The sequence below is a fragment of the Macaca fascicularis genome, chromosome 18 (genome assembly GCF_037993035.2).
Source record: "Macaca fascicularis isolate 582-1 chromosome 18, T2T-MFA8v1.1".
In the NCBI taxonomy this organism is placed as follows: domain Eukaryota; kingdom Metazoa; phylum Chordata; class Mammalia; order Primates; family Cercopithecidae; genus Macaca; species Macaca fascicularis.
The window spans coordinates 51,144,535-51,170,874 of record NC_088392.1 but is presented as its reverse complement, the minus strand read 5'-3'; the positions used below and the strand labels follow the sequence as shown (position 1 = coordinate 51,170,874).

Sequence of the window (26,340 nt, the reverse complement as noted above, 5' to 3'; positions counted from 1 at the left end):
TCTCCCAAATTCAGGTATTGAAACTTAATCCCCATTGTGGCGGTATAAGAGGTGGGCTTTGGGGAAGTGATTAGGTCATGAGAAATCTGCTATTATGAATGGAAGAATGCCTTACGAAAGGGATGGAGGAAATTAGGCCCTTTTTTTGCTCTTCTACCTTCTGCTATGTAGGGATACCATATTTGCCCCTTCTGCCACGTGAGGACACCTAGACAGCATCATCTATGAGGAACAGAAACCAGAAACCAAATGCTGATGCCTTAACCTTGGACTCCCCGTCATCCAGAACTGTGACAAATACATTTCTTTTATTTATTAATTGCCCAGTCTGTGGCATTTTGTTATAGCACAGACTAGGACAGTTACATTCTTGTTCTGAAGGCCACAACTTCTATTTTGCTGTCTATCTGTCTCTCGCTCTCTTTCTCTATCCATTTCTAATTCTCTCTCTTGATCAGACTGATAACTGCTCTCCCTACACAAATCTCCAGGTCTAAGGGTGATGTGGCTTCCCCTGTTGTTAGTCCTGTGATGGTCAACACTTTGCTGGTTATCCTTAACCCATTACACCTTTGCTAATTATCTCTTCATTAAACCACTTCGACTTTGACTACCCTTTAAAGGGTGGCATATCCTTCCTGCTCGAATGCTGACTGGTACATTTCCCATCTCTTAATTTCCATTTCTTAATTCATATCTCTGAACTTGAATCTGAAGAAGAGTCTTGCTTGCAGGACTCATTTAATACCACAAGTTTTTGTCCCTATTTTATTCAGATCTCTGCTCCAATGTCACCCAACTGGAAGAGGCTTCCCTGACTACCGTATATATAGTAACATCCCTCATCAATACTTGTCTGCCCACCCTGCAGCGATTTCTTTATAGCACTTACCACCAAAGTTCAGCAACCATTTTTCCCAATAGAATCTATGCCATATGAAGGTAAGTTTCCTGTCTACTGAGTGTTCATGGTAGTTCATCCTTAATGTCTAGGACTGTATCCAGAATATAGTAGATTTAATTAAGAAATTTTGTGTTTTCTCTTTACCAAAGTATTTATCCCTTTGTAAATTGAACTTTTGAAGAGCAGCTCCACTTGGGCAATGCTTGCTCTGAGAATCATAAACCAGCCAAGCCTGCACTGTGCTCAGAGCTCCTGGCTATGCTGGGTAAAGGCCAGGGTTCCAAAACCCTGAGCTTCATGACTTTCACATGCATAAGACAAGACCTGGTGCTGCCATTTCTTATAAACGTTAAAATTTTAGACTCCACAGTCCTGTATCAAATTTGGGTTTTCTATTATTTTACTTTAAAATTGATTTTCTTCAAGATGAAAATGAGTATAAAGTAGGAAAGAAAAAAAATGTATTTCAAATATACTTTAGAGCATAGAGTGGGAAGTGGAGGTGTTTCATACATTTCACATTTACTATGATTGACTTACTCTCCTCCTCTCCCCAGATGCACTTACATTTTCTTTGATTGTATGGCCAGAGCTACCTATGGCTTCATACTCTCCTCCACTGAACCTGACTCCTCTCCGACCTCGTCCCCCCTGGCCCCATCTCTCATCCCCTGGTCTTCTATTCTTCCTGTGCCCGTCATGAACTACTAATGGTTGCTCTCTTTTCATTTCCTTCTGCCTTTTTCTTTTATTTTCTACACGGTCAGAGAAAGGACAGTAAAGTCTGTAATCTGAGAACAACATCCTCAAGGTAAGGCAGGGATGCGTCTGGATAATAGCCCTGTGAGTGACCAGAGGCAGTGTCTGTGTATTTATAAGAGCCCCGTGTATTTTTAACCAGCAGGCATCAAGGTCTATAACCACATTTTTCTAGGGGCTGTACTCAGCCCCGTGCTGGCCACACTAAAAAGCTCGTAAATAACTTGGATCACAGGAAATTGGAAAATGATGACTACACAAATACAAGGAGAATTTTTATGTTTTCCAAACATCCGACAGCATTGACAGTTAGTTTCTCCTTGGCCATAAGTCACCATTCCTCAGACAGCTATTAGAACTTGGTAATGGGGTAAGAGAAGTCAGATTTGGGGAAGGGCAAGACTCATAGTCTGGGCCAAAGTTGTGCAATTTCCTTTTGCCTCTCCTATACCTCATTTCTAATATTTCTTATAGGCCAGTAGTGTACTAATTTTCTCCTTGTATTTGTTTAGCTGGTGATCAGGTGAATTCACAGCATGATGTACCTGACTAATGCACTGAGTAAGCACACAAAGGATTCGTACTCCAAACCTCACCATCACACAATATACTCACGTAACAAACCTGCACACATTTCCCCTGGATCTTAAATATAACTTGAAATTATAAAAAATAAATAAAAGTGAGCTTAGTAAAACAGACACATCTCTAGTTCATATTTAGGGCAAGTAGAAGCAGCACAGTATACACTTTTATGAAAAGGGAAGTTCTCTTGTGAGAGAGAGCGTTTGACAACATGAAGGGAGGTACCTATTTTCTTTCATATGAAACTTGATTTGTGCTGCTGGGTGAAACAATACTCTGATGATTGTGAAAGAAATCATGAATGGTCCTAACAGATGAAAGTTTTGATTGGTGATTAATGAAAGGAGCAATGTTTTTATTTTAAAAAAATCACTCATTTTGAAAACAGATCAATAGCTACATGCTCTTGAGCATCTGAACTGGACCATGATTTCTTCTCCCTACCTCATGTTCCATCTCCCATGCTTATTCTGTCATTACAGAGTACAGGGTGCAAACACTTTGAACAACGGCTAGAAATAACAAAACAATGTTATCACCTTGGTACAAATGTTTTAAAAATAACATTAAGGTAGATCTTTTTCTTATAGGTTTTCTTACAGGTTTATAGGAATTGTATGTGTGTTAAAAATATTAAACTGTTTCTCATCTGTATCTTTCCTAATCTGTTGTTTGAGTTTTGCTGTCATATATGGTATATTTGCATACAAAAAATACTTAGTTTTTTATACTCTATTATGTTTTTCTTCCTCCTTGTAGTTCCAAGGATCCCTTTCTACATCAACAATGGCTTTAATCAATCTCGATATTACTTTTATACTGATTCTCTTTCATTAATATTTTCGATTATTCCCAGTTTTAAGTATCTCTATGAGGCTTTTCTTTGCTGTTTTGTAGTGTTTACCTCTTTTGGTAGCCCTTACCATACCAAATGTGTGCTGAGAATGAATGAATTTATAAACAAATTAATGTATAAACAAATGACACCATGGTAGACATCAATATAGATGTTTGATGTGTAAACTAAAAATAGGACACTGGAATTTATTTATGACCATTTTAAAGATACTTAGTTCAAAGATTGATAGTTGCCTTTATTAAGAACACTATACTTTCTTTGTTTCAAAAGAAAATCTAAAAGCAAGGATTAACCTCAGTCAAAATGATTTTTTTTTTTTAATTTTTAAACAAAATGGGTTCAGTGATGTGTGACTAAGTCTGAGTGATATTTTCAGGATTAAAAATATTCATTAATAATGGGAAATGGACTTTCTTGCATAAAAATGAATTAATGCCCCTTCCTGAGATGCAGAGCCTGCCTTCGTAACATGCCTCAGTGCATTCATTTATAGGCCAATGCTGCTCAAAGCTATGCCTTCCAAGTCCCCACGTTCTCAAATCATGTTGAAAACTGGAAACTCTTTAGTTTAGAGATGAAATTAAAAAAAATAAATTAACCTCAGACATGGATCCATCAGTAAACTTAAACATGGACAGACAGATTATAATTTGATGATCACACACACACACACACACAAAGCCCTGACTTTGTAGCCTCATAGGCTTTTAAAGGTGTTTGGAATTCCATCACTGAAACCCAATACTTTGGGTTCAAGAATTGAAATCCTTTAAAATTCCCTTGGGAAGTGTTACATATTAAACCATAATCGTTTAATAAAAATAATGATGGCAGCTAACATTTATTGAGGGCTTAAGATGTGTGAGAAACTCTTCTAAGCATTCATGTTATCTCCTTTAATCCTTACAATAACCCAATGAGGTAGGTATTACTATCATCCTATTTCACAGATAAGGTAATAGGGATTTCATCCTTGCTGCTAAGTGACTTCCCAATGTCACAGATGGTGTGGGATGGAGAGAGAACTCCACCCTGACATTTTACTTACTTAAATATCTATGTTGGTATAACCAATAGGTCACAGAAAATATAGTAGGCAAATATAGTGGCACTTTTACTCTGTTCTTGCCAATTAATATGGGTCAACTATAGATGCGAGGGCTGAAGAGAGGGCATGCCAGTAGAGCCTGGCTAAAAGACTCTGGGCATTTCCAGGGCCAGAAACGGGACAAGGAGGGTGGGGGAGGATCCCAAACATTTTACAGTCTGCACTATTTTATTTCCACACAGCTTTACTGGTTCCATCAGAATTTTTGGATTGTGCAACTTATCTCCAGCAGTCTCCTGCACACATTATTCCGCCACTCCTTAAACACAGGATTTCTTCTGGAGCACTCTGCACTTTCCTTCCCTCTCTGTTTCCTCTGTTATTTGGGTTGTGGAGTCCCACATCAGATTCTTTATTGCCTAGAGAGTGGGTTAGGGCTACTCTGCGGGCAACTCACAGCACAGTCAAAGAGATGGCATTTATTGTCTATTAAAATATAAGCAATATTAGACCTCAGTATCCACTATAAGGCTGGAATGCAGCTAAGTGAATATAGCTCTTTCGGCCTCAGAAGATACAGAAAAAGAGCTTAAAAAGACATCTGGAGGCTAAAAAAATGATGAAGGTAATTTTCATAGCATTTTCTCCTTGTGTCTCTCTTCCTTGTCCTCTTTATGGATAAAGGGGATCATGAGGTTTCTTTTCATCTATATGGTCATGTTGGAAGGATGGAGGATACGAATCTACCAGGCTGAGGCTGACTTCTCTTCCCCATCTCTGTTGGACCTGTGCTGATATGCAAGACCCACAGATTTGTCCCAGATGCCAGCTGGTATTCTTTAACAGTATACAGTTCATGGTCAGGCAAGCCAGGACTTGACACCAAGATTCACATTTTAAATGTCTTTTTTTTTTTCATATGTATGTGGTGGGGGCTGGTGTGGGGCAGAAATGCTTAGATTTTCCATGGGCTTGACCAGTTGATAGTAGGAGATGTGGACAGGACTATGTGGACATCCCAAGAAACTTCCTGAAGGAGCAAAAGGAATAGTTCATAACAGATTGCCAGAGGGAGAGACAAAGGAGGAGGTGGTATTGCATCAGAGGAAGTCAGTGACCTCAGTGGAGTATAGAAGCTGAGTATGAGGGACCATTGGGTATTCAAACTCTCTCATCAAGGGACCAATCCAACACAGAAATATGACTGAGACTGGGTCATGTAACCAAGGCTCCTGTCTCACTCTCTATTACTTAGTAGAGTTTATGGAAGAGGTGCCCCAATTTTTTTTCCAGGTATGGAGTAATTTAGAAAGATGAGTCAAAGAGTAGGCTCATGACCCAACCTGTGTGGTCTCTGAAACTAAAACACAACCACATTAGCTGGCAGTTAAGAAAGTAGCCTATAGGCAATTGCATTCTATTATTTTCACAAAGAAACAGAAGCCTGAGATGGCTCATTAAAATAGCTCAGAGCTTTAGGGGCCCTAAACACATCCCATAAAAGGACAATTGGATGGTTTAAGGGTAAATGAATCTGCAATATATAAATGATATCACCCTTAATGAAGATGTGAGTTTACAGAAGTTCACTGGGCAGTGATGTTTTGGGTCCTCTCCAAAGCCTGGACACTGAAAGATTAATCACAATATTTAGAAATAAAAACCTATCTGGGTGTCTGTGTCAGCCATGCAAAGTACTTCTTTTGTTTAGTAGGTTTTGGATGGGAAGTCTAGAGTCTATTTATTATATTTTGCTATTTGTCACATCTATCCAATGACCCAAATGCTCCATTTCATGCAGTTTAATCTCGGACCAAATGCAGTTAACTATCTGAGAATGACTTCTTCTGATTTTTCCACAGTTTCCAATTGAAGCTGTAATAGCTCCTTATTCCAACTCCCTGAGCAGGTACTGTGAGAAATCACCGTGCTTCACTGTGGGAGAGGCAACCGAGGGACGGGCCGAAGCAGTGATTTTGGAAGCTTCTATCAGTGAAAAGAGATGATAAAAATAAGCAGTTATGGGAAGCAGCATAAAGTGCATTTAAAAGAAACAGTGGTCATTGCAATTCAATAGCCAAACCTACAGAAAAAAAGGAGAATAACAAAAAGCTTATCCTCGGTGTTCAGAGAGTTTGTTTATGGGTTTATGGTTTTGTAGATGGCAGCTCCCTTAGAGCACTCCAATTCATAGCAAAGCCAGAATTCAGGAATATGTGTGTGCTGGGGGTTACAGTAAAGGGACTGGCTTTCATTTTAGGAAAATGAAATTACCTGTCCTAATATAAAGGAAGGTTTTTATGATTCCTATTTTGAGTGGCTCTAATACCACATCAGGACATACATGAAATGCAACTAACTAAATACATAAAAACACAGAGGGTCAGCAGATTTTTTTTAGAGGACTTTATGGTCTTAAAAGCAATTGCAAGACCACAGGACTCAAGAAATATAAACTTAGGACTAAGTTGCAGTATGAGCAAAGTAATAGATCATACCAACAGTTTGAGATGGTTCCCTATAGAAAATTCAAGATAGGTGTAACTGTTGGTTACTGCCTCTCCCACGAGGGATTATTCATTATTAGTGTCCACCCACAGAGGGATAGACAGGATGGGGTGGGGAACTGGACCTCCTAGCATAATACTTGATCTAAGCAATTACCTGATACCCAGCGTCAGCCGTGGAAGCTATTTTTCCCAAGGCTTCCAAAACTCCCCTTTTTTTCCATTTGTGTCACAAAGGCAGTGAGGTCCTACATTAAAATATCTATTTGCCTCTCCTCTTGTTTCCTCTCATGTGTCAGCCATGTGGCCCTCAGTGGTCAGCTTGAACTCTTACAGATTAGGATTTCACCCCTAGGAGGACTCTATTGTTCATTTACAGATGCGAGTGTCTTCCCACTCCGACTCTTGGTGATTTTAGAATGCAGAGACAGCTTCATGGATTCTTTCTCTTGTGCATACTGGCAGGGCTGTGTATGGTTATTGCAGGAGTAGACGAGCCCTGATTTCAGCTGTATACAGAGTTTATTTTTCTTTTTACCTCAAACTATTTTATTACCATGGACCCTCGCAGTAGTTCTGAAGCTCCTAAAATGTTTGTGGAGAGAAAAAGGTGTTTGTGGATACATTTCAAAAATAATAGGTCTCTTTGGTAATTCTATGCATTTTGGCTCAGGTGCTTTAAAGCATCATTTGGAGAAAAGGTCACAGACTGCCAGAGAAGTGGACATTCAGATTCCAGCGAGGCCTTCCTGGTCTGGGACCTCCTGTCCAAGGTCTTCCGTGGAAGCTGCTGTGTGACGTCATGCATTCAGGTGGAGGGGACCCTTGTTTTGAACCCCAGTGAAGTTGGTGAATTATTTTTAGCCTCAGTGCAGGAAGTACTACAGTGGGGCTGTGGGCCTTGTTCTTCAGAACATCCAGGAATCAGCTGTAATTCTGTTAAGCAGCAACTTCCTAGAGGTAAAATGGGGTTTGTCATTGTTTCATATCTCTGACTGCAGGAGACGAGGCTCTCTAATGCCTTCCGGTGGTAGATCCTTCCATGATTGTGGGCCCTGGTCTCCCTGTGGAACTAACTGCATTTGTGGAGAGAAGCTGGATGTGTGTCAAGCTCATCTGTTTTACAGGAGTGAGAAGAGCAGATCCAAGTTAGGAGTAAAGGTTTTCAAATAAGCATCAAAAACTCTGCCAAGGCTTTGCCAACTGTCCCTCAGTCTACATTGTTCATTACGCCACATGAAGTATGACTGCTGCCTATCCAAGTCCCCACAAACTGGGCGACAGAGACAAAGGCCTCGGGAAACTTAGATCTGGGATGTATCCAAATCCCTTTCTACTCTCTCTGGACACCAGGGCTCAGATATTCTCTATCACCTCCTCAGGCCATTTTCTTTTCCAGTGCTTTGGCTGTCTGAGTTGTTGTGAGGTCTGTACAGCTCGACTGTGTTATGGCCCCTAGGCCTCTCTGTATTGCTGTGCTTTCCCCTCAGCCCCAAGCCATACATTGGAACCCAACAAGCGGATAACAACCAGAGAGGAAAAGTTCTACTTGGTGGTTCTTACTGTGATACGAACTCCCAAATGCAAACCTCTGAGATGCAGGAGCTCCCTCTAACCTTTAATTGGGTTGAGGGTTGTTCAAAATCCCTCATATAATTTCCTGTTTACAAATATTTTTACAAATCTCAGAGGCACTAGAAATACGTGTTAGATTTTTAGTTGATCCTCAAGTCTCTGTTTTTACTTGTATTATTACATAACCCAAAGGTGTTTGGAAAGGCTAGGTCGCTTAATAGGAATGGTCCCTGCAGTGATGACATTCCATAATACTGCATTTCTGAATCCAGGTAAGTGGAGGTGGATGCGTTATCTGGTTCATACTTAGAGCTTATTCGAACTGTACTTGTTGCCCTGATTCTGTCATTTTCTGATGTTTGTGGTAGATTTGTGAGACATTGAGAAGGTCAGGTGACAAGCTGAAAGTAGGGAAAAGAGAGAGATGAGGATGACACTCAGGTATCTGACTGGGGAGCTGTATGGAAGACAACATCACTAATTAAAATGTAGAAAATTGGTGGAGAAGCCAGCTCCAAGGTATGCTCATAAAGGATTTGGCTTGTCCATCTAAAGAATGTCCAGGTATATCTGCCTGCTGGGCAGTCTGTTTACTTCTTCGTGTTTGAGCTGATATACTTTGTGGGAACAAGTTTCCAGTCAATTGGAAACCACTGAAATGTTCATGTCCAGATTCAGTATGTGCACTTCTGGTTGCATTTCTGCACCTAACTGCTACTATTCAACTCCAAGCAATACCGGCTCTCCGGGACAATGACATTTCTGAAACACATTTCAAATGATGATTCAATCTGCAAATGATAAAGTGATGAAAATGATGAACAGGTCAAGGCCATGGGCAGAGCTTAGTGTCAGGCCACAGCAGACCTCTCTTCAGGTTAATGCTGGTGTGTTGATCTCATCCTTCAGCCAGCTACAAGCTAGTACATATGTATACAAAATAATCTAAGAAGTGTGGCCAAATGCTGAGTTGAAATATAGGCACTGTGTGTTTAAGGCATCCCCCTTTAGACAAGCACATCAAGTATCTGTATAAGCAGCCCTATCATAGTACAATATTGGGGGCTGGAAGAGGAATCTCACGGTGAGGGCAATGAAGAGGTGTGGATGGGTCTGATGCTGAAATTGAGTGTGATGTTCATTTATCTGCTGCATTGAAAGCAGGAGAAGCAAGGAGTTCCACGAAATGCCCTTGGAGAAGCCAAACACAAGTATGTTGGGACAGTGAACTGACTGGTAGGGAACAGGGAAGTTCATGCCGAGTGCACCAGAAGGTCATGGGAAAGTGGAAGTCTGAGCTCCCCAGACTCCTAATCAGTGTCAGTCAAACCATGCTGGGATTGAACTTCACTACATGACAAACACCGTGTGTACTGCTGTAGGGAGAAGCTTGTTTTCAGTGCAGACTCAGCCCAGAGGAGGAGACGGTGGGGCAGTTTTAACTAACTCATGTGTGAGTGTCCAGTAAAGTATTATCACAGCCTCTCTAGCAGGGAAGGAGTTAACAGAAAGATCCCCCAAAGGAGAAGACACTTTCAACAAGAGAGTGGTGCTCAGTTAAGATTCACTTAAGAGGGGGTATCTGGTCTGGAGAAATAGCAGAGGAAACATTGTGTTTTCTTAAGATTATTAACTAATTAAATCCTAATAAACTTCTAAGTTCTTTCCCCACTGACAAATATTTCAAAGATGATTACAGAAGTAGAGTTTACACAAAGTAAATGAATGGCAGCCAGAGCCCCATGGTTCTGATCTCACATCTCCTGGATGGGACCTTGAGTAAGTTACCAAACTTCTTTGTATTCTGGCTTTCTGAGTTGCCAATAGATACATTCGATCCCAGTATGCCTATGTAAAAGGGATGTTAGCAGGATCCAGGAGACCATTTCATTGGCAGTGTCACACAAAGCGGAAAGTACATATGGTTACAAAGTACTAGATCAGACCTCTTAGCTGCCTGGAATTTCCGAATTACCAATGAATGTACAGCCCAGTTTTAGATTCATAGGCACTGAATGTGACTCTTTTCTCACCAATTATCCAGCAAAAAATTCTGTCTCCCAATGGACCTCTAAAAGCATTTTAGTAAGTCCCCTCTTGAGGTTGCTTACTGTCTGCACAAGGCCGTTCATGTAGTAGATATTCATAAAACATTCACTGATGTTACCATAGCCTTGTGGTATCCTGAACTGATAGAAATCCCTGGATTCTGTGGCAATTTTAAACTACTCTGCCACTCATCAGAGAATTGGAGAGTAGTACGTTTGTGTATGTGTGTGTATGCAAGCATGCGTGCATGTGTGTATGTGTGTGTGTGAGAGAGATTAATCATTCAGTATAGTAGCAGACCCTTTGTTCTCTGCTTTTCTTCTAATTCTGTGTCTGCCATTGTTGGAAATCCTTTGTCAAAAATGGGATGATAAAGATTGTAAAAGGGACAGCTACAGAATTATATGCACTAAGGAAAAAATAACCAAAACTTATATTATACTGACAAAATCTCAGAATTGGCCCAATATGTAAAACAAATAGGTCAAATAAAACAAATTTTAAAAAACAGCAAATAAACGAACAAATCAGACTCTAGCATTTCTCGCATTAGAAGCTGTTATTTGAAGCAACACTGGGCTTTATGAGACTCCATGAGGCTGCTAAGGACATAGAGTGAGGTAGGTCTGAACGGAAATGTACTGTGCAATGTGAAAAGCACACTGTATTTTGAAGACTTCAAGTGGAAAACATAATGTCATATATTTTATTGATATTTTTATATAAATTACATGTTGGAATTAAAATAGTATATATAGAGAGAGAGTTAAGTAATTTTACCAGTTTATTTTTACTTTTAAAATGTGGTGTCTTGAAAATTTTAAATTATATGTGTCTCACATCATAGTTTCATTGAACGGAGCTGGTCTGAAATATCCCAAATGTGACCTTCAATGCTTCAATAGTACAAATGCACTTAATAACCAAGTCTTCTTAAGAGTAAGGTACAGAATTCAGGGATGTTACACCAAATCACCAGCTGCTTTAAAACCCATGTAAGCCGCGTGCGGTGACTCACGCCTGTAATCCCAGCACTTTGGGAGGCCGGGGGTTGGGGGGGTGGGTCACGAGGTCAAGAGATCGAAACCATCCTGGCCAACATGGTGAAACCCAGTCTCTACTAAAAATACAAAATTAGCCAGGCGTGCTGGCGTGGGCCTGTAGTCCCAGCTACTTGGGAGGCTGAGACAGGAGAATCCCTTGAACCTGGGAGGTGGAGGTTGCAGTGAGCCAAGATTGCACCACTGCACTCCGGCCTAGTGACAGACTGAGAGTCCATCTCCAAACAAAACAAAACATTGTAGATGGTTTTGGGGATTCGTAAATAAGGGTAGTTTAGCAGTAAACAAAAACTCTGTGTAAAAACTAAAGTAGAAGGTCCTCTTGAAAGACTTGCCTCCCTGTCTAATTAGGAATAAATAGTAACTTAGAACCAAAATTTACTCAAAGACCTGTGCTAACATTCTTAAATATCTGCTGGCCATAATAATGAAATCAACGTACTTTATGTTCTTAGCCCCCACAATTTAGCCTAAATATTTGCCCTGTTATGCTTATACTAGTCCAAGCAAGCAGTAACTCATAGCCTGTTCGTCTTCCTTATTTGAAAGTGTTTTTACTTTTCTCAGCATTCCACAAGTTACTTCCTCCTTCGTTTGTTCTCCTCTGCCTTTGCCTCTTTTAAAAAGTTCTAAGTTGCTAGCCCATCAAGACAAATACAGAATGTGAAGTCCCGTTCCAGCCAACAGAAACCGGACACAGCAGTAGAAATTAAATTTATGTTCAAGTGCTATTTCTTTACAACACCAAAGAACAAGCATTTCTATCATCTATAAAACCATCAAAAAGGTTATTTGTTTTTTAAAAAACCTACTTTGTTATGAGACACGTTATGATGTAGAACATTTTTATATATTGAGCAAAATTTTAAATTTTATAAAAATTAGTGTGCCTGCCTTGTAGAATTGAACTACATTTTTAAACTAAAACTTAAAATTACATTCTAAATTGCATCATCTTTTTTTTTTTTTTTTTTTTTTTTTTTTTGAGACGGAGTCTCGCTCTGTCACCCAGGCTAGAGTGCATTGGCCAGATCTCAGCTCACTGCAAGCTCCGCCTCCCGGATTGACGCCATTCTCCTGCCTCAGCCTCCTGAGTAGCTGGGACTACAGGCGCCTGCCACCTTGCCTGGCTAGTTTTTTTTTTTTTTTTGTATTTTTTAGTAGAGACGGGGTTTCACCGTGTTAGCCAGGATGGTCTCGATCTCCTGACCTCGTGATACGCCCGTCTTGGCCTTCCAGTCATTTTTTTTAAATAAAATAGAACTGGTAAGATGAACAGCTATTTTAATTACATTCTTCTCCAGTGAAATCCAGGACTTTGTATATATATATTTTAGTTTTCTTACTGCAAAAGTGGGTATTATATGAAAAATATTACCTACTTCATGGAATTATTGTGAACAATAAATGAATAAATACAAATGAAACCCTCAGCATAGAGACTGGGACTTACATTGTCTTCAATATATGGTAATTGTCATTATCGTTTTTTTTTTGCCTAAGATATTCAAGGTAATCATAAAACTGAAGAGTCGTTCTTTTAATAACTAAAGAGCTTCTCAAGCAAGAGATATCTCAGGTTTCACATTTTCACACTAGCTATGCATATATATATAGTTACAGCTCTAGCATTTTTATTGGTCTGACTTGTGAAAAATAATGTTTTTGCCTTTTGCAGTAATATCTTTACCCAAACAATAATGATCAATCCCTGATGAAATAACAATGGTTCCAGGCCATCACTAGGGAACGGCAAGAATCTCATTTTTATCATTATGTTTAAGCACAATATAAGATATTGTGTTTGTTTGTTGGCTTTTCATAAAAATAACTCTAGTAAGTCCAGTGAAAAATTGAGGCAGATTTATCAAATGTGTATTTCAGACTGAAGGTCGGGTCCTATGGCTCCTGTTTCCCATGCAGCCGTAAGCAAACTTTCCTGTCTCCTAATTCAACAAATATTTATTACACACCTCTCTGCCTGCCTTGTACTAGACAGGAAAGATACCAAAAAGGATACAAAATGAACTTTAATTTTCAGTAACAATGAAATTCCTTTTCTAGACAACTTTGAGAAACAATAAAGAACACATTTAATTTTACTGCTTTACTTTACATGTGAAAGAACAGAGACCCACAGTGTAAAATGACTTGTTCAGAGTCACTGAAGTTGATGTGAGAAAACCACCAGAAACTGGGTGTTTTGATTCCCAGTCTAACTTATTTCTATTACAACATATCACTTTATTTTAGGCAACCACTTCTAGAAAGACCAGATTCCCTTTTCATATTCCTTCCTTTTCTGAGGCATATCACTTACTTTTTTTCCAAGAAATGTCTCTTCGTAGTGAAGTCAATAATTGTATTTGGAGGACTTCTCTAAACAGAACAAACTCAAGCAGAGAGCAGCCCTGGGCCCTCTCCATAGATCACAGCTTATGGCAGCTTCCCTGGGGAGCACAGAAGCGCTTGGACCAGCTTTAAGTTTAAGTGCATGTCACCATGATATACGGTGTCTTTGGTGTCCGTATATCATGAAGTGGAAGGGGTGTCGCCCATGGATGGAGAGCATCCATTCTTCCCTCCTGACACTGTGCTTTTTCCCCAAACAAGACGTATCTGTGCGATTACAATCTTATCCAGGCTGGCTGACTCCCTCCAGAGCTCATTTGCAGAGAGGGGCAAAATCATTCAGCATTTTGTGAAGTTTTGGGGGAGCATGCTTTGTGAAACAATGAAAAAGAAGTAGAAGTGAGGATATATAAGGTCCTCCTATAGGTATTGTTTTCAGCCTCTTGTTAGCATCATGAAGAGCCTAATTCCTCCGCAATTAAGAGCAAGTTCTCAAAGGTCATCGTTTTCTGGTTTCAAAACTCTGATCAAATGCTTCCTAGCTACATGACTTAGGCACCTGACTGAACATTTTTTTTTTTTAGTTTTCTTACTGAAAAAGTAGGTATTACATGAAAAATATGACCTACTTCATGGAATTATTGTGAACAATAAATGAATAAATACAAATGAAACCATCAGCATAGAGCCTGGGACTTACATTGTCTTCAATAAATGGTAATTGTCATTATCGTCTGTTTCTTTTTTTTTGCCTAAGATATTCAAGGTAGTCATAAAATTGAAGAGTCGTTCTTTTAATAACTAAAGAGCTTCTCAAGCAAGAGAAATCTCAGGTTTCACATTTTCACAGTAGCTAGAGAAGAGAAAGCAAAGCTCAGGAAAAGACAATCCAGGAAGACATTAATCCATTTGTCCTATTTCTCCATCCATCCATTCATCTGCCCATGTATCCATCAGTCTATCCATGTATCCATTCATCCATCCATCTATCCACTGTCTTAGTGCCTTGGAGTTTGGTGGTTTAATTAAATGTGCTTGAGGACTTCCTGTTCCCTTAACCTAATGATACATCTACTTTTTCCTGATAGTCAAAGCTTGAGGGAAAATGTGGGTCTAGATAATCTACAGAGGCAGAGTTTGTTGATGGGTAGCCTGGGTGGACATTTGGCTGACCTAAATTTGTGTTTCATCTGACTTATATTAGTTACACATGCACACACACACACATATATAAAACTATGTAATATATATATTACATGTATTATATAAAGAAATATATTCATATACTATTATATCCTAGAGCATGTATGGGCCTTGATTTCAGCCTGGAAGGACATAGCCATGAATGAGGTTATCAATTGGATGAGAGTTGGTAGTTAAGGCAATAGGACATCTCTCCTCTAGCCCCGCCATAGTTCAGAAAGAGGACCTTGAGCACTACCCTAAGTTCAGGTTGCTGCACAGATCCCAAGGAGTTTGACCCTGTCTCCTCTTTACTATTTCCTTCCCGTATAAAGCCTTTGAGAGTATGGTTGTTGCCTAGAAACAACCATGGAAGACTACTTAGAGAAGGGGAGTGTTTCCAAACTGAGCAAAGCCCTTGAGCCCCTGCTCTGGTTAAACACAATGAGGGACTTCTAAAAAAAATGAGCTATCCTCCTGTCTCAGCAGTGGAACAGATGCCTCTTAGCTGAGGCTCATTCTCCCTTCCTCACATGGCGTTCTTAACCACCTTATTTAGGATTTTTGTATCATGTGGAGTTGAGCAATACTTTTCATATATGTTGATCTTTTCTGCCGAGCAAGACTTAAATTCCAAATTTGGAATACCATTATTGCCAACTCTATTTAATCCAGTGACTAGCACAGGCTGAGCATACAATAGAGAATCTCAATAGTAGGTGAACAGCTTGTCATAATTAGAAGTTCTGGGCTGGGAACGGTGGCTCACACCTGTAATCCCAGCACTTTGGGAGGCCAAGGTGGGCGGATTACGAGGTCAGGAGTTCAAGACCATCCTGGCCAACATGGTGAAAACCCGTCTCTACTAAAAATACAAAAATTAGCTGGGCATGGTGGTGGTCACCTGTAAGCCCAGCTACTTGGGAGGCTGAGGCAGGAGAATCCCTTGAACCTTTAAGGCAGAGGTTGCGATGAGCAGAGATCGTGCCATTGCACTCCAGTCTAGGCAACAAAAGAAAAACTCCATTCCCCCCACCCCCCAAAAGCTAAGTTCTGAAAAATAGATTTATTTTAGGTTCAATTTATATAGTTTAGTTATCATCCCGATTACTACAATAATCACCAGAATGGCCACTGCTCCTACCAGGCGGAAATGGTATTTCCTGGGCTAATCTGGCATCTTTCTTTGCTATATTACTTCCTGGTGAATTCACCCACCTGTAAATAATATGAATAACAAACACAGCACATAAACCTAAGCTGCCACATATAGTAAAACATCAACTGTTTCCCTGAGATAGACTCAATGGAGTAAACCAACAATTACTGATGCTGTAAAGTCACCCAAACAATCCTTCAACTACTTTGTTTCTTTTGTAAAGGGGAGAATAAAAAAGATGGCTCTTCTCAACACGCTGATGCTGAAAAGAGCACTGACGTTTGTTTCTGAATGATGTTTGACTGTGAGTGCTCAATAATTAGAAATATTTAATGCAGACAAACATCAGCAAGTTAAAATTGTTTTCTGTTTGAATCTTGTCATTTTCCAGAAAGGAAATGATATGTTAGACATGTTGCACTCTTTCTCAGTATGATAGCAACTAAAGTGGCTTAAAATTGGATTCATTTATAAAGCTGGACACTATTAATATCATTCCCTGCATGATGGTAATTCATTTTACTCTGCTTTGTCTCAGAAGCAGTAGGGGCTCCATTCCTTATATTCAGTTTGCAGTCCTAATTAAGTATTCATTATAGAATACATATTTTTTCATTTAAGACTGGATTTCAAATATTTATGTGCTGTATTACACTTGTTTACTATTAGGTCAATGTAGTGAGGTACTCACAACTAGTAGTTATAAGTCTTCAATCTATAAAATTAAGGATCTGAAGGAACTCAGCTACTGCAAAGACCAGTTTGCCTCAGGGTTCTTAGCTTACTAGCATAGCGTGGAATAAGCTGAAAACTAAATGTGACTACACTGGTTCCCTACCATTGTGAATAAAAGAAAGATGCTCCATGGATTCCGTGTAACGTTGACATGACACATGTATAAGCTTCACATAAGGTTCTATAGGACCATGATCCTGAAAACTTTTACTATTGGCAGATAAAGGACTGGACACCAAAGAAGAAAAAGAAGACAGAAAGGTTTAATTGAATAAAATCCAATGAAACAAAAACAAAAAGGATCTAGAACATCTGGAGAAACTGTCAGATGATTAAATCTGTTAAATTGTGGATGTGTCTTATGAGAAAACTATTCTAGTAAGAATCATGTTTGCAACTCTAATAGGTGAATCATTTGGAATTTACTTGATAAGCAATGGAATACGTATATAAGAGTACAAATTTTGCATTACATTATGCTTTTTACTTGGGAGCTCAAAGGACCCTAGAGAATGCTTTATTCAAAATTACATTGTGATCAACACTAGGCAGGAAATGACCACTTTCAAAAGTTGGATTTAAAAGGAAGGATCACATAAACAAAAAACACAACAGCCAAAAAATGATGAAATTGGAATCACTCAAAGGCTCTGTCATTCTCCTAAATATTCACATGTAAATGATCAAAATGAAGACCAGAGTGGGAACTGGAGTTCATAAGACTTCTTAATTAATAGATATTTTTTGAGTATTGATTATGTACAAAGTCCTTTGTAGTTGTAAATGAACAAAGAGGAAAGAGAGGTGGGAAAAAAAGAAGCTATTCTTAATTGTGAGTTACTCACCAGCATTTTGGAGTAACGAACTATGAACGTAAACTTAATAAATTGTTAACAATAGAAGATATCTGTACATGATGTCACAAGGCAAGCTATGTTCTATTGTAAAAACAATGGCTCATATCGTTTCACAGGACCAAGAGATTGTGGTTACATCACAGTAAACTGAGAGTACTGCTTAGAGAAAGGAACTCTTCATATGGGCCTTGAAGGATTGTTTAAAATGGGAACGAATATGTACAGGCAGGTGAAGTAGGTATGAAGCAAGGAAGGGAAGTCAGGTAACGCAGGGCTTGTTGGAGCACCAAATCCAGATTTATGTAGCAATTGCAAAGGGAGTAAAAGGGAAGATGGATTTGTTTGATTGTAGAAAGTGTTAATAGCATGCTAAGAATTTATGCATAAGAGTTTATCCTCTAGGAAATAAAAAGAAACTGAGAGCTTTGCAACTAGAATTGAAGTGTTGTATTTAAAAGAATTTGCCTGCTGCAGAATTAATTAATTAATTAAGACAGAGACTGGAGGAGTTTTGGTAGGTTAAGCCACCAAAAGTTCCAAATTAGTGCTCAAAGGAAAAGAATGAGGCAATGTTTATTTATTTACTTCTTCATTAATTACTGATAGGTTGACATAATATTTCCTATTAAAATATGTCCTAGTGCCAATAAACGATGCCAAAATATGGATATTTCCATTGAATCTCATACTTTTCCTATTTATAAACTACTAAGCTTACTGATTGAAAAAAAATCTGTATATATATATGCATATATATATATATATGTATGTATTTCACAGTATAAAAAGTTTCCCTATTTACCCATTGTCTAATATTTAGAAGACATCTACGCCAAAAGAAAAACAATAACATCAGAGATAGGTTTAGATAGAATTTTCTTTTTCTAATTTTACAAAATAATTTATGTAACAGAGCAAGGTTTCTAGGGCTGAAGTAGTTTTCTATAGATGGGACATCTTGTTGTAAGACTGTGAGTAATCCTTTTCTCCCTTTCGAATTGAGGATTAATATCTTCAAAGGTTTGCAATCTCTTGCTTTGGGTCTTTTAATTATTTTTGTTAAGTTTCAAGGTTTTATATCTCCTTCTTGCTTTAAAACATTTTAAAATTTGAAATGAGTAGATATGGGCCTTTATAAAGGTATCTCATCTAAACAACTGCTTCTTGATCTTCACGTATGATGTCTGGTAATTCTTTCAGAAAACAGCCCTCTCTCTCGGTCATATGAGAACTGCTGCTGTTTAATTCATGGACGATTCCCCAACGCTGCCAAGAAAGTCCCTCTGGCATTATCCTGCCCCATTTTTCACCTTCAGAGGTCTTTACACACATCAGCTAAATTCATTCTCTAGGGCCTCTGTGAAGATGGTGACTTTACAAATTCCTCCGTTGACAAATTCCTACCCGGGGAAACATTATGGATGTTGATGGGAAAAATGCATCTTGCCAAGATTATAGCCCACTCTGAATGTGAAGCCTAAGAGTTTGGAAACTGAGCAGTGCCTTTTAGGACTAGAGATTGACTTAAGATTCAACTGCAAGTTGGTAGCTAATGTTTGCAGAAGGGATGCACAATTAATAAATGGAAAAATTGTGCTTCACTTTTATTTCCAAAGTGAATAGGATGTTTGTCAAAGCAAGAAACTTTGCTTTGATTATAAGCTACAGATAATGAAAATGCGTTTATGTTTCATGAATACATTTGATTCTAGTGGATTGTATTTCCCACCAGGGAACCAGGTTCAGCAAATATTTTCACAGGCTAACTCCTCAAATCAGGCAGAAGGTTTTCATTGACTAGAAATACAATAAACTTGGAGAATAGAGGGTTGACTAGAAACTGATAGACTTTATAATTGTTCTTCTCTAGAATTTATAATGACCAGCACTGGTTTGCTGTCAAGTATACATATCACCTACTTTTAGGTATTAGAACTCACAAATATAGTATCTGCTTTCTTAAACCTCATTGACAAATCATAGACAATTCCCTAAACTCATCTCTTTAGGTTGAAAATGAGGGGCCCATATTAAAACGGGTTTGATAAAAAAGTAATTTCAAATAAGAAATACAAATCTAGAATAAGGAGAGTTTAGAAATAGAAGACTGCATAGACATGGTTTACAGATCAGAGGTACTAAACTGGGATTCTGGTTAGGAATCTCGGCCCACAGAAGTTAAAGTCTTGTTACTCAGCTCCTTAAAGCATATCTTTCTACAGAGTCAAGAAGAAATTGCCTACCAGGATGAGTAAGATGTATGTTGATCAAGGGATTGAGATGAATTTTCCAGAGTTAGATTCCAGAATGAGCTAAAATATCCTACTCATACAAACTAAAGAGAGAGAAGGTCTGCCTGGAACAAAACTGAATAAAAAAGAGGGTTGTCTCTTCCAGCCATGGCAAGATGTGTTGCAGACAAATTTGAGCACAATGGTCACCATCTCACTATACAACCTGATAGTGAATATTTTCCACATTGTGAGCACTATAATTAAAACAAAGAGAACAGAAGTATTTTTTTTTCAGATATTTCAATTGCTGAATATTTCCTTAAAGCCTTCCTGAAAATGATTCATTACATAGGAAGCTAAAATCTAGAGATCAAAACTCCAACTAGTACTCAATCTCAACCAAGAAAGAGTGGAAGGGATGATAATGAATAGTGAACAGTATGATCATTATGCATTGAGCTTGGCTTTGAGGAATCTTCCTCTTCTGGTGCCATCGCTGTTGCTTATTTTTCCTCTTGGGTCTGTTAAACAGAAGTGCTGCAGATTGCACCCCTTCTTCTGACACATCAGTTCACCTTTGCACTTTGATCAGGGAGACTTATCTGGTACTTGATTTAAGCGTGCTGAAAAAAAAATGGCTTAACTGAAGACACACAAAGTAACAAGCTGTCCATTTGTTTCTCAGCAACAATGCTTAGTCAGGGCCTGGAAATCAGACCTCATAACAAACACATACACACCTCATTTCCTTCACGATTGCAGCCAGTGATTTTGAGTGAGTGGTGTCTCTAGTGATGTGTTGGAGCAAGAAGGAACAATCTCTGCTAATCCATGATTCTCCCTTGGCACTTCATGGGTTCCAAGGCTGTTTGCTTACAAGCCCTCAGTATTATTATGCAGTATTCTCATAAACTATGGCATGGAAGATTGAAAAACTGGGTTTTCAATCATGTTTACTTCTTACTTCAAGGATATTTCTTCCTAAATCTTTGCGTCTTTCACTTTTTACATTTTTCTCCCAACATTGATTTCCTTTCCATTTCTCCATATTTTGTTGACTCTTCTCTTTTCTAGATTCCCATATTTTATGGTTGAATGCAATCAAGCCTTGGATTTCAATCCTAAGACTGTTTTAAGATCCTTTTCACATTCCCTAAGAGTATTATGACTTTGATCCAAAAGGAAATGTAGGGCATGGTTCATGGCAGGTACCCAATGAATACTTATTGCCAAAGTTAATCATCCTAGAGCTCATCTTGGCTCTAAAGGAGACAACGATATCTTTCAGGGGACTACTGAGAGCATTAGTCTAGAGGCTTCTCCAAAATTTGCCGTTGATGATCTAATTCCTGTTCCATTCTTCAGGTCAGGAAGGGGGTCCAAAATATTTGTCAAAACAAAATGTAAAAGGACAATTTAGTAGGATCTGAGTATATCTGTTGTCTATTCTTGCTAGGCATAGGCACATACCACACCCTCACAATCTGTGGTTATTGTTGCTTTGATATGCTTGCTTGGAATCTGCCTCTGTCTTTACATCCTCTGTTGCTCATCCTTTATTCCACTCTCGTATCATCTTTTACCATACTGTTCCCTCACCGCAGTCACAGCCATGCTTCCATGTTCCTGCTCATATATTTCTCTGAATTGTTTATTCAGATTTTTTGATGAATGGACTCTTACCTTCATTACAGCATATTCTCTCTATGCACCACTAGAATGTAAACTTCTTCTGGAAAGTTAATCCTCCCTGCTGTATCTTTAGAATCTCCCATAGGGCGAAACAGACTGTAGAATCCAGTATAAGGTGTGGATAATGTTATTGATGTCAGGTGGAGGAGTAATGAATTTCATTCTGTTGCAGGGACTGACTGGATACTCGGCAATCCTTTTCCTTCTTCCTGGAAAAAATACAAAATTCTATTTCATGGTATCACATGTATTTACTTTAGCACCTTGTGACTAGTTCTAGCAAATGGCAGAAGGAATAGACATCATTTCCCATTGTCTTAAAACATGCTGCTTGATCTTCCCATTCTATCTGGTTTCTCTTTCCTCCATCAGTACTACTGGAAGCATGGGTCTTTGAGATGGTAGAACCTCATGCTGGTTCTCTGAGTCAGTATCTGGGCGTAGTGGGACCATTCAGCAAGGCCCGCCAAATTGCATCTACCTGTGAAGCAAATGAGAAGTGAGCTTTTAGTGTGTTAAGTTTGAGTTGGTTTGTTATTGTCCTAAAGCCTAGCCCAGCCACACTAATACAGATCTTAAACTGTATAATTAATTGAGAAAAATCCCTAAACAAGAGACACGTCTACGTACACCTCTACAGATAGGTGTATGGCTGTGTGTATGTGTGTGTCCATTTGTGTAAGTATGTGTATTGTACACCATTGACCAACTCTCTGTCTCCTTCCTACAGCCTTAGTACCTTCATTTTAAGAAAATGGTGTATATTAGAAGTTCCATTCGCCTGAAATTATCCACAACAGTCTTGCATTTCTTCAGGTCTCAACATTTCTGAAGTCTTTTAAACCCAAGAACAAAGCTCGGGGCTTGGGTAGACTCTGATTTTAAGTTCATCCAAACCATCTCTTTGTTGCCTTTGCCTCCGTTAAGAAAATTCCAGATGAAAGCATAAATCTGACACATGAAGTGATTTGCTGCACAGCAAGATAATTCTTTTAAGTAGTTTCTATTATAGGAAAATTAATTTCAAGGCACTTCATACAGTTCTAGTAAAATCCTTCCGCTCCACGGGGGTCCATGAGCAACATTAACTGTGCAGCATTTGCTGGGTATGCCTCGTTATGACTTGGTGCAGTGAAGGATGTTTTTAAATTTTTTTTTAAGTTGGGCATTTTGAAAATGCATTATTTCTTTTTTCTTATCTCTGCATGAATATTTAAAGAAAACTGGAATTTGAGATATTTTTATAATGAACAAAATATTTTTCTCCTGCCTCCTATAAGGGGACAGAACTTGTTTCTCCTGGTAAAACTTTGTAGTTTATTTATTTTTATTTAGATATTTGTGTGTATGTGTGTGTGGCCCACTATTGATTCATTTGAAGACTTTATTGAAAACAAATATAAAATACCCTCTGCCAGTAAGTATAGTTTAACATTTGAATGATTAACAACAAATGAGAGGTCGGGCATGCGGCTCATGCCTGTAATCCTAGCACTTTGGGAGGCCGAGGTAGGTGGACCACCTAAGGTCAGGAGTTCAAGACCAGCCTGACCAACATGGTAAAACCCTGTCTCTACTAAAATTACAAAAATATTAGCCAGGTGTGATGGCAGGCGCCTGTATTCCCAGCTACTTATGGGGCTGAGGCAAAAGAGTCGCTTGAACCAGGTAGGCGGAGGTTACAGTGAGCCAAGATGGCGCCACTTCACTCCAGTCTGGGCAACGGAGTGAGACTCTGTCAAAAAAAAAAAAAAAAGAAAAAAAAAAAGAGAATAAAAATAATAATTAAAAAAAAAACACACACACAAAGGAGAGACCATCAACCAGCTTTCACTTATTCAGCTTCCTTCATACCGTCACAGGTATTCTCAAGAGAACTACCTAAATTGTACACAAGTTTTCATCTCAGAGCCTGTTTCCTGGAGAACCGAACTTAAGACCTGTGGTAGGCAAAAACTCTTTATGGACTGTCTCCATTTTATCTACACTCTGCTCCAGCGAAGTTCTTAACTCACTCTCCTCCAATATCATTAGCTCCTCCTCCTCCTCTCTTTCTTGCTCTACTCAAAATATTCCCTCTGCTAAAACACTTTTCTCTGACTCTTCCTGTAGCTCACAGAAACTCTATATCCAGATTTCAAGAATTAATTTATACTCCATATTTTATGTCTCCTCTCCAGATTAACTTCTTACTATCTCAACTTTCTTTTCTCTGATTCATGGTAGAACTGGTATTGGCATTATTTTATTTTATTTTAATCTGCTTTGTAGTATAGACTGGGGGCAGAGATCATGATTTTTTTCTTATGCTTCTCCTCCACGACAAATTTTATAGTGCCAAGAACATAGTGATCTTTCAGGTGGTTTTGTTGTTCTGTTTTCATAGAGCGTATTTCATAATGCTCACTATCACTTGTGAGTGTTGTGTTGTGTTCTCATTATGTGATCAGAGTCAGATGTAGTTTTCAGAGAGAAGTAATTATAAAGGGTATATGTGAACTAAAGATATGCTTCCATATTGTGCATTATTATTATTATTATTATTATTCTGTGGCGGAGTCTTACTCTGTTGCCCAGGCTGGAGCGTAGTGACATGATCTTGTCTCACTACAACCTCTGCCTCCCAGGTTCAAGTGATTCTCCTGCCTCAGCCTCCTGAGTAGGTGGGATTACAGGCATCCACCACTATGCCCAGCTAATCTTTGTATGTTTTTTAGTAGAGACAGGATTTTACCATGTTGGCCAGGCTGGTTTCGAACTCCTGACCTCAAGTGATCCACCTGCATTGGAGACTCCCAAAGTGCTGGGATTATAGGTGTGAGTCACCGCACCTGGTCGTATTGTGCATTATTTATATTAACAAGCTATGCATTCATGTTCTACAAACAATTAACATACAATAAATACTGCAGTAATTTGTACACAATTGATAGTGTTAGACACTCGATGACAGTCCTCATTTTTAATTAATCTCCTGGTGGAGTGATGTAATTACAGGTTGTCCTCTGAAGGCCATGGTGGCTAGCAGTTGTGAGATACTGCACCTCCAGATTTCCTTAATGTTAAATCCAGGCCTCTAATGGGTACATTGATTTCACTTCCTTTTAAAACCTGAAATAATTAATATTTGATCAAAAATTTAGCATTTAAAAAGTATGTTCACGACCTTCTTTTTATTTGATTTAGTTTGGCAGAAACCATGAAAGATGTTCTATCTTATGTGTCATTGTACACCAGTCAATGGCAGACCAAAGTAAAGAAAGGGAGCGCCATTGCTATTGGAAGAACTCCTAATGCTTCAAATATACCCCATTTACCATTCCATTTGGAACCTAGAAAGCATTGAATAGTTTGAGCCAATGGCTGCTCTTTTCTCTATGGCCAAGGATGGCCAAGTTTTTGTCACCTAACCCAGAATTTTTTTACTTCCAAAATCTCTCTCCCTTTGTCCAGTGGCAAAGAAGATACTTAGAATCCTTGTTAGATATAGTGAGTAATTTTTCCCTCTGAAATAAATATCTCTAACTCTTAGGTTCTTCTGAGCTGGGAAACATTTTAAATATAGCATTGGTTACTGCAGGATCATGATAATCTTTACAAAAGCAACCAATATGTTAATAGAATTGTTTGATTAATATAAGAAGTTGAGAATTTAGCTTTTACCAACCTTCAACGTAGCTGGAGACATTTATAAACAGATTTTGTTTCTGCTCGAAGTGGAACTAGTAATAATAACATGGAGATAAAACTTTATTTGCTCTATAGCAGATCCAGAGCAGCCTCAGGTTGTCTCTTTTAAAGGGCTTGAGTCCAGATCAGTTCACTGAGGCAAACACTATTTCTATGCATCAACTGATTGTGTGCTGTTTATTTAATTGGTAGTTCACTTGACTGGGTTTCTGATTTTTCTGTTAATGAAAGATCTTCGTTTAGACTGCTTCTAAAAATCTTCTTGATTCAAAGTTTCATTTTTCTACATTTGAGAGCACAAAGAGAAAAATCATGTGACCCATTGTGGGTATTAATGTCTTAATCTCTACTGATATATTATCCCCAGCCCATTCCCACACTTTGTCTCTTCCTTCCCACATAATTGAGTCAGACAAAAAGAAACATCTCCTCCTGCTTGTAGAATTGATTTCTGATTAGGTTTTTCCGTTGGTTCTACCACCTGCAAAGGTAGGTCTCCCAGGCCTGTATTATGTGTTCAGTGAAGATAATCTGATATTCTTTGCAGATCTTCAAGGAATAAGTCATGCTTTTAAGACCCTTCTTCCTGCGTCTACCTATCCATACTTCCTAGGAAAAAGAAAATAAAGCGTTTAAAGGCTTAACTTACATAAACAGCAGGCATGCTAGGAAAGCAGGGAGACTTCCAAATCATGCAACTTGACCCAGAAATAACAGAACACTGAAAAGACAAATGGAAGCTTTTTCAATTCCAGTTGATTATTGTGTCCATTTTTCCCTTGCATTTTCTCCGTTGCTGTAGGCTACAGATTAAAAGTCAATTGTACATTTTTTTAAAATTGCAATTTATTATCTGTATCTCATATAACCTCATGGGATATATTTTTGTTTTGCATTGTTTTTTCTTAAGTTTTAAATGATGAAAACTATAATAAAATTTAGAACCTTCCTAATTTGTATTTTTATCACCCAAGGTTCAATTTCAGATTATGGATACTACTATGGAAGAAATCATGATTAAAGCAAAGGGCAATGGACTAGGAGTCAAAAGATAAATATCTAGCCCTAGGGGTCATTAACCAAGTATGGTTA

General features: G+C 38.5%; 1 long non-coding RNA gene across 1 annotated transcript; it reads right to left on the bottom strand.

Annotated features, from left to right (window-relative positions):
- Positions 1-18,493: 18,493 nt before the first annotated feature.
- On the bottom strand, positions 18,494-26,051 carry LOC141409074 (uncharacterized). Its single transcript, XR_012427387.1, has 2 exons — positions 25,898-26,051; positions 18,494-22,039 (listed from the first exon to the last, which is right to left on the bottom strand). It is a non-coding gene; the product is annotated as an uncharacterized lncRNA (long non-coding RNA).
- Between the last annotated feature and the right edge of the window lie 289 nt (positions 26,052-26,340).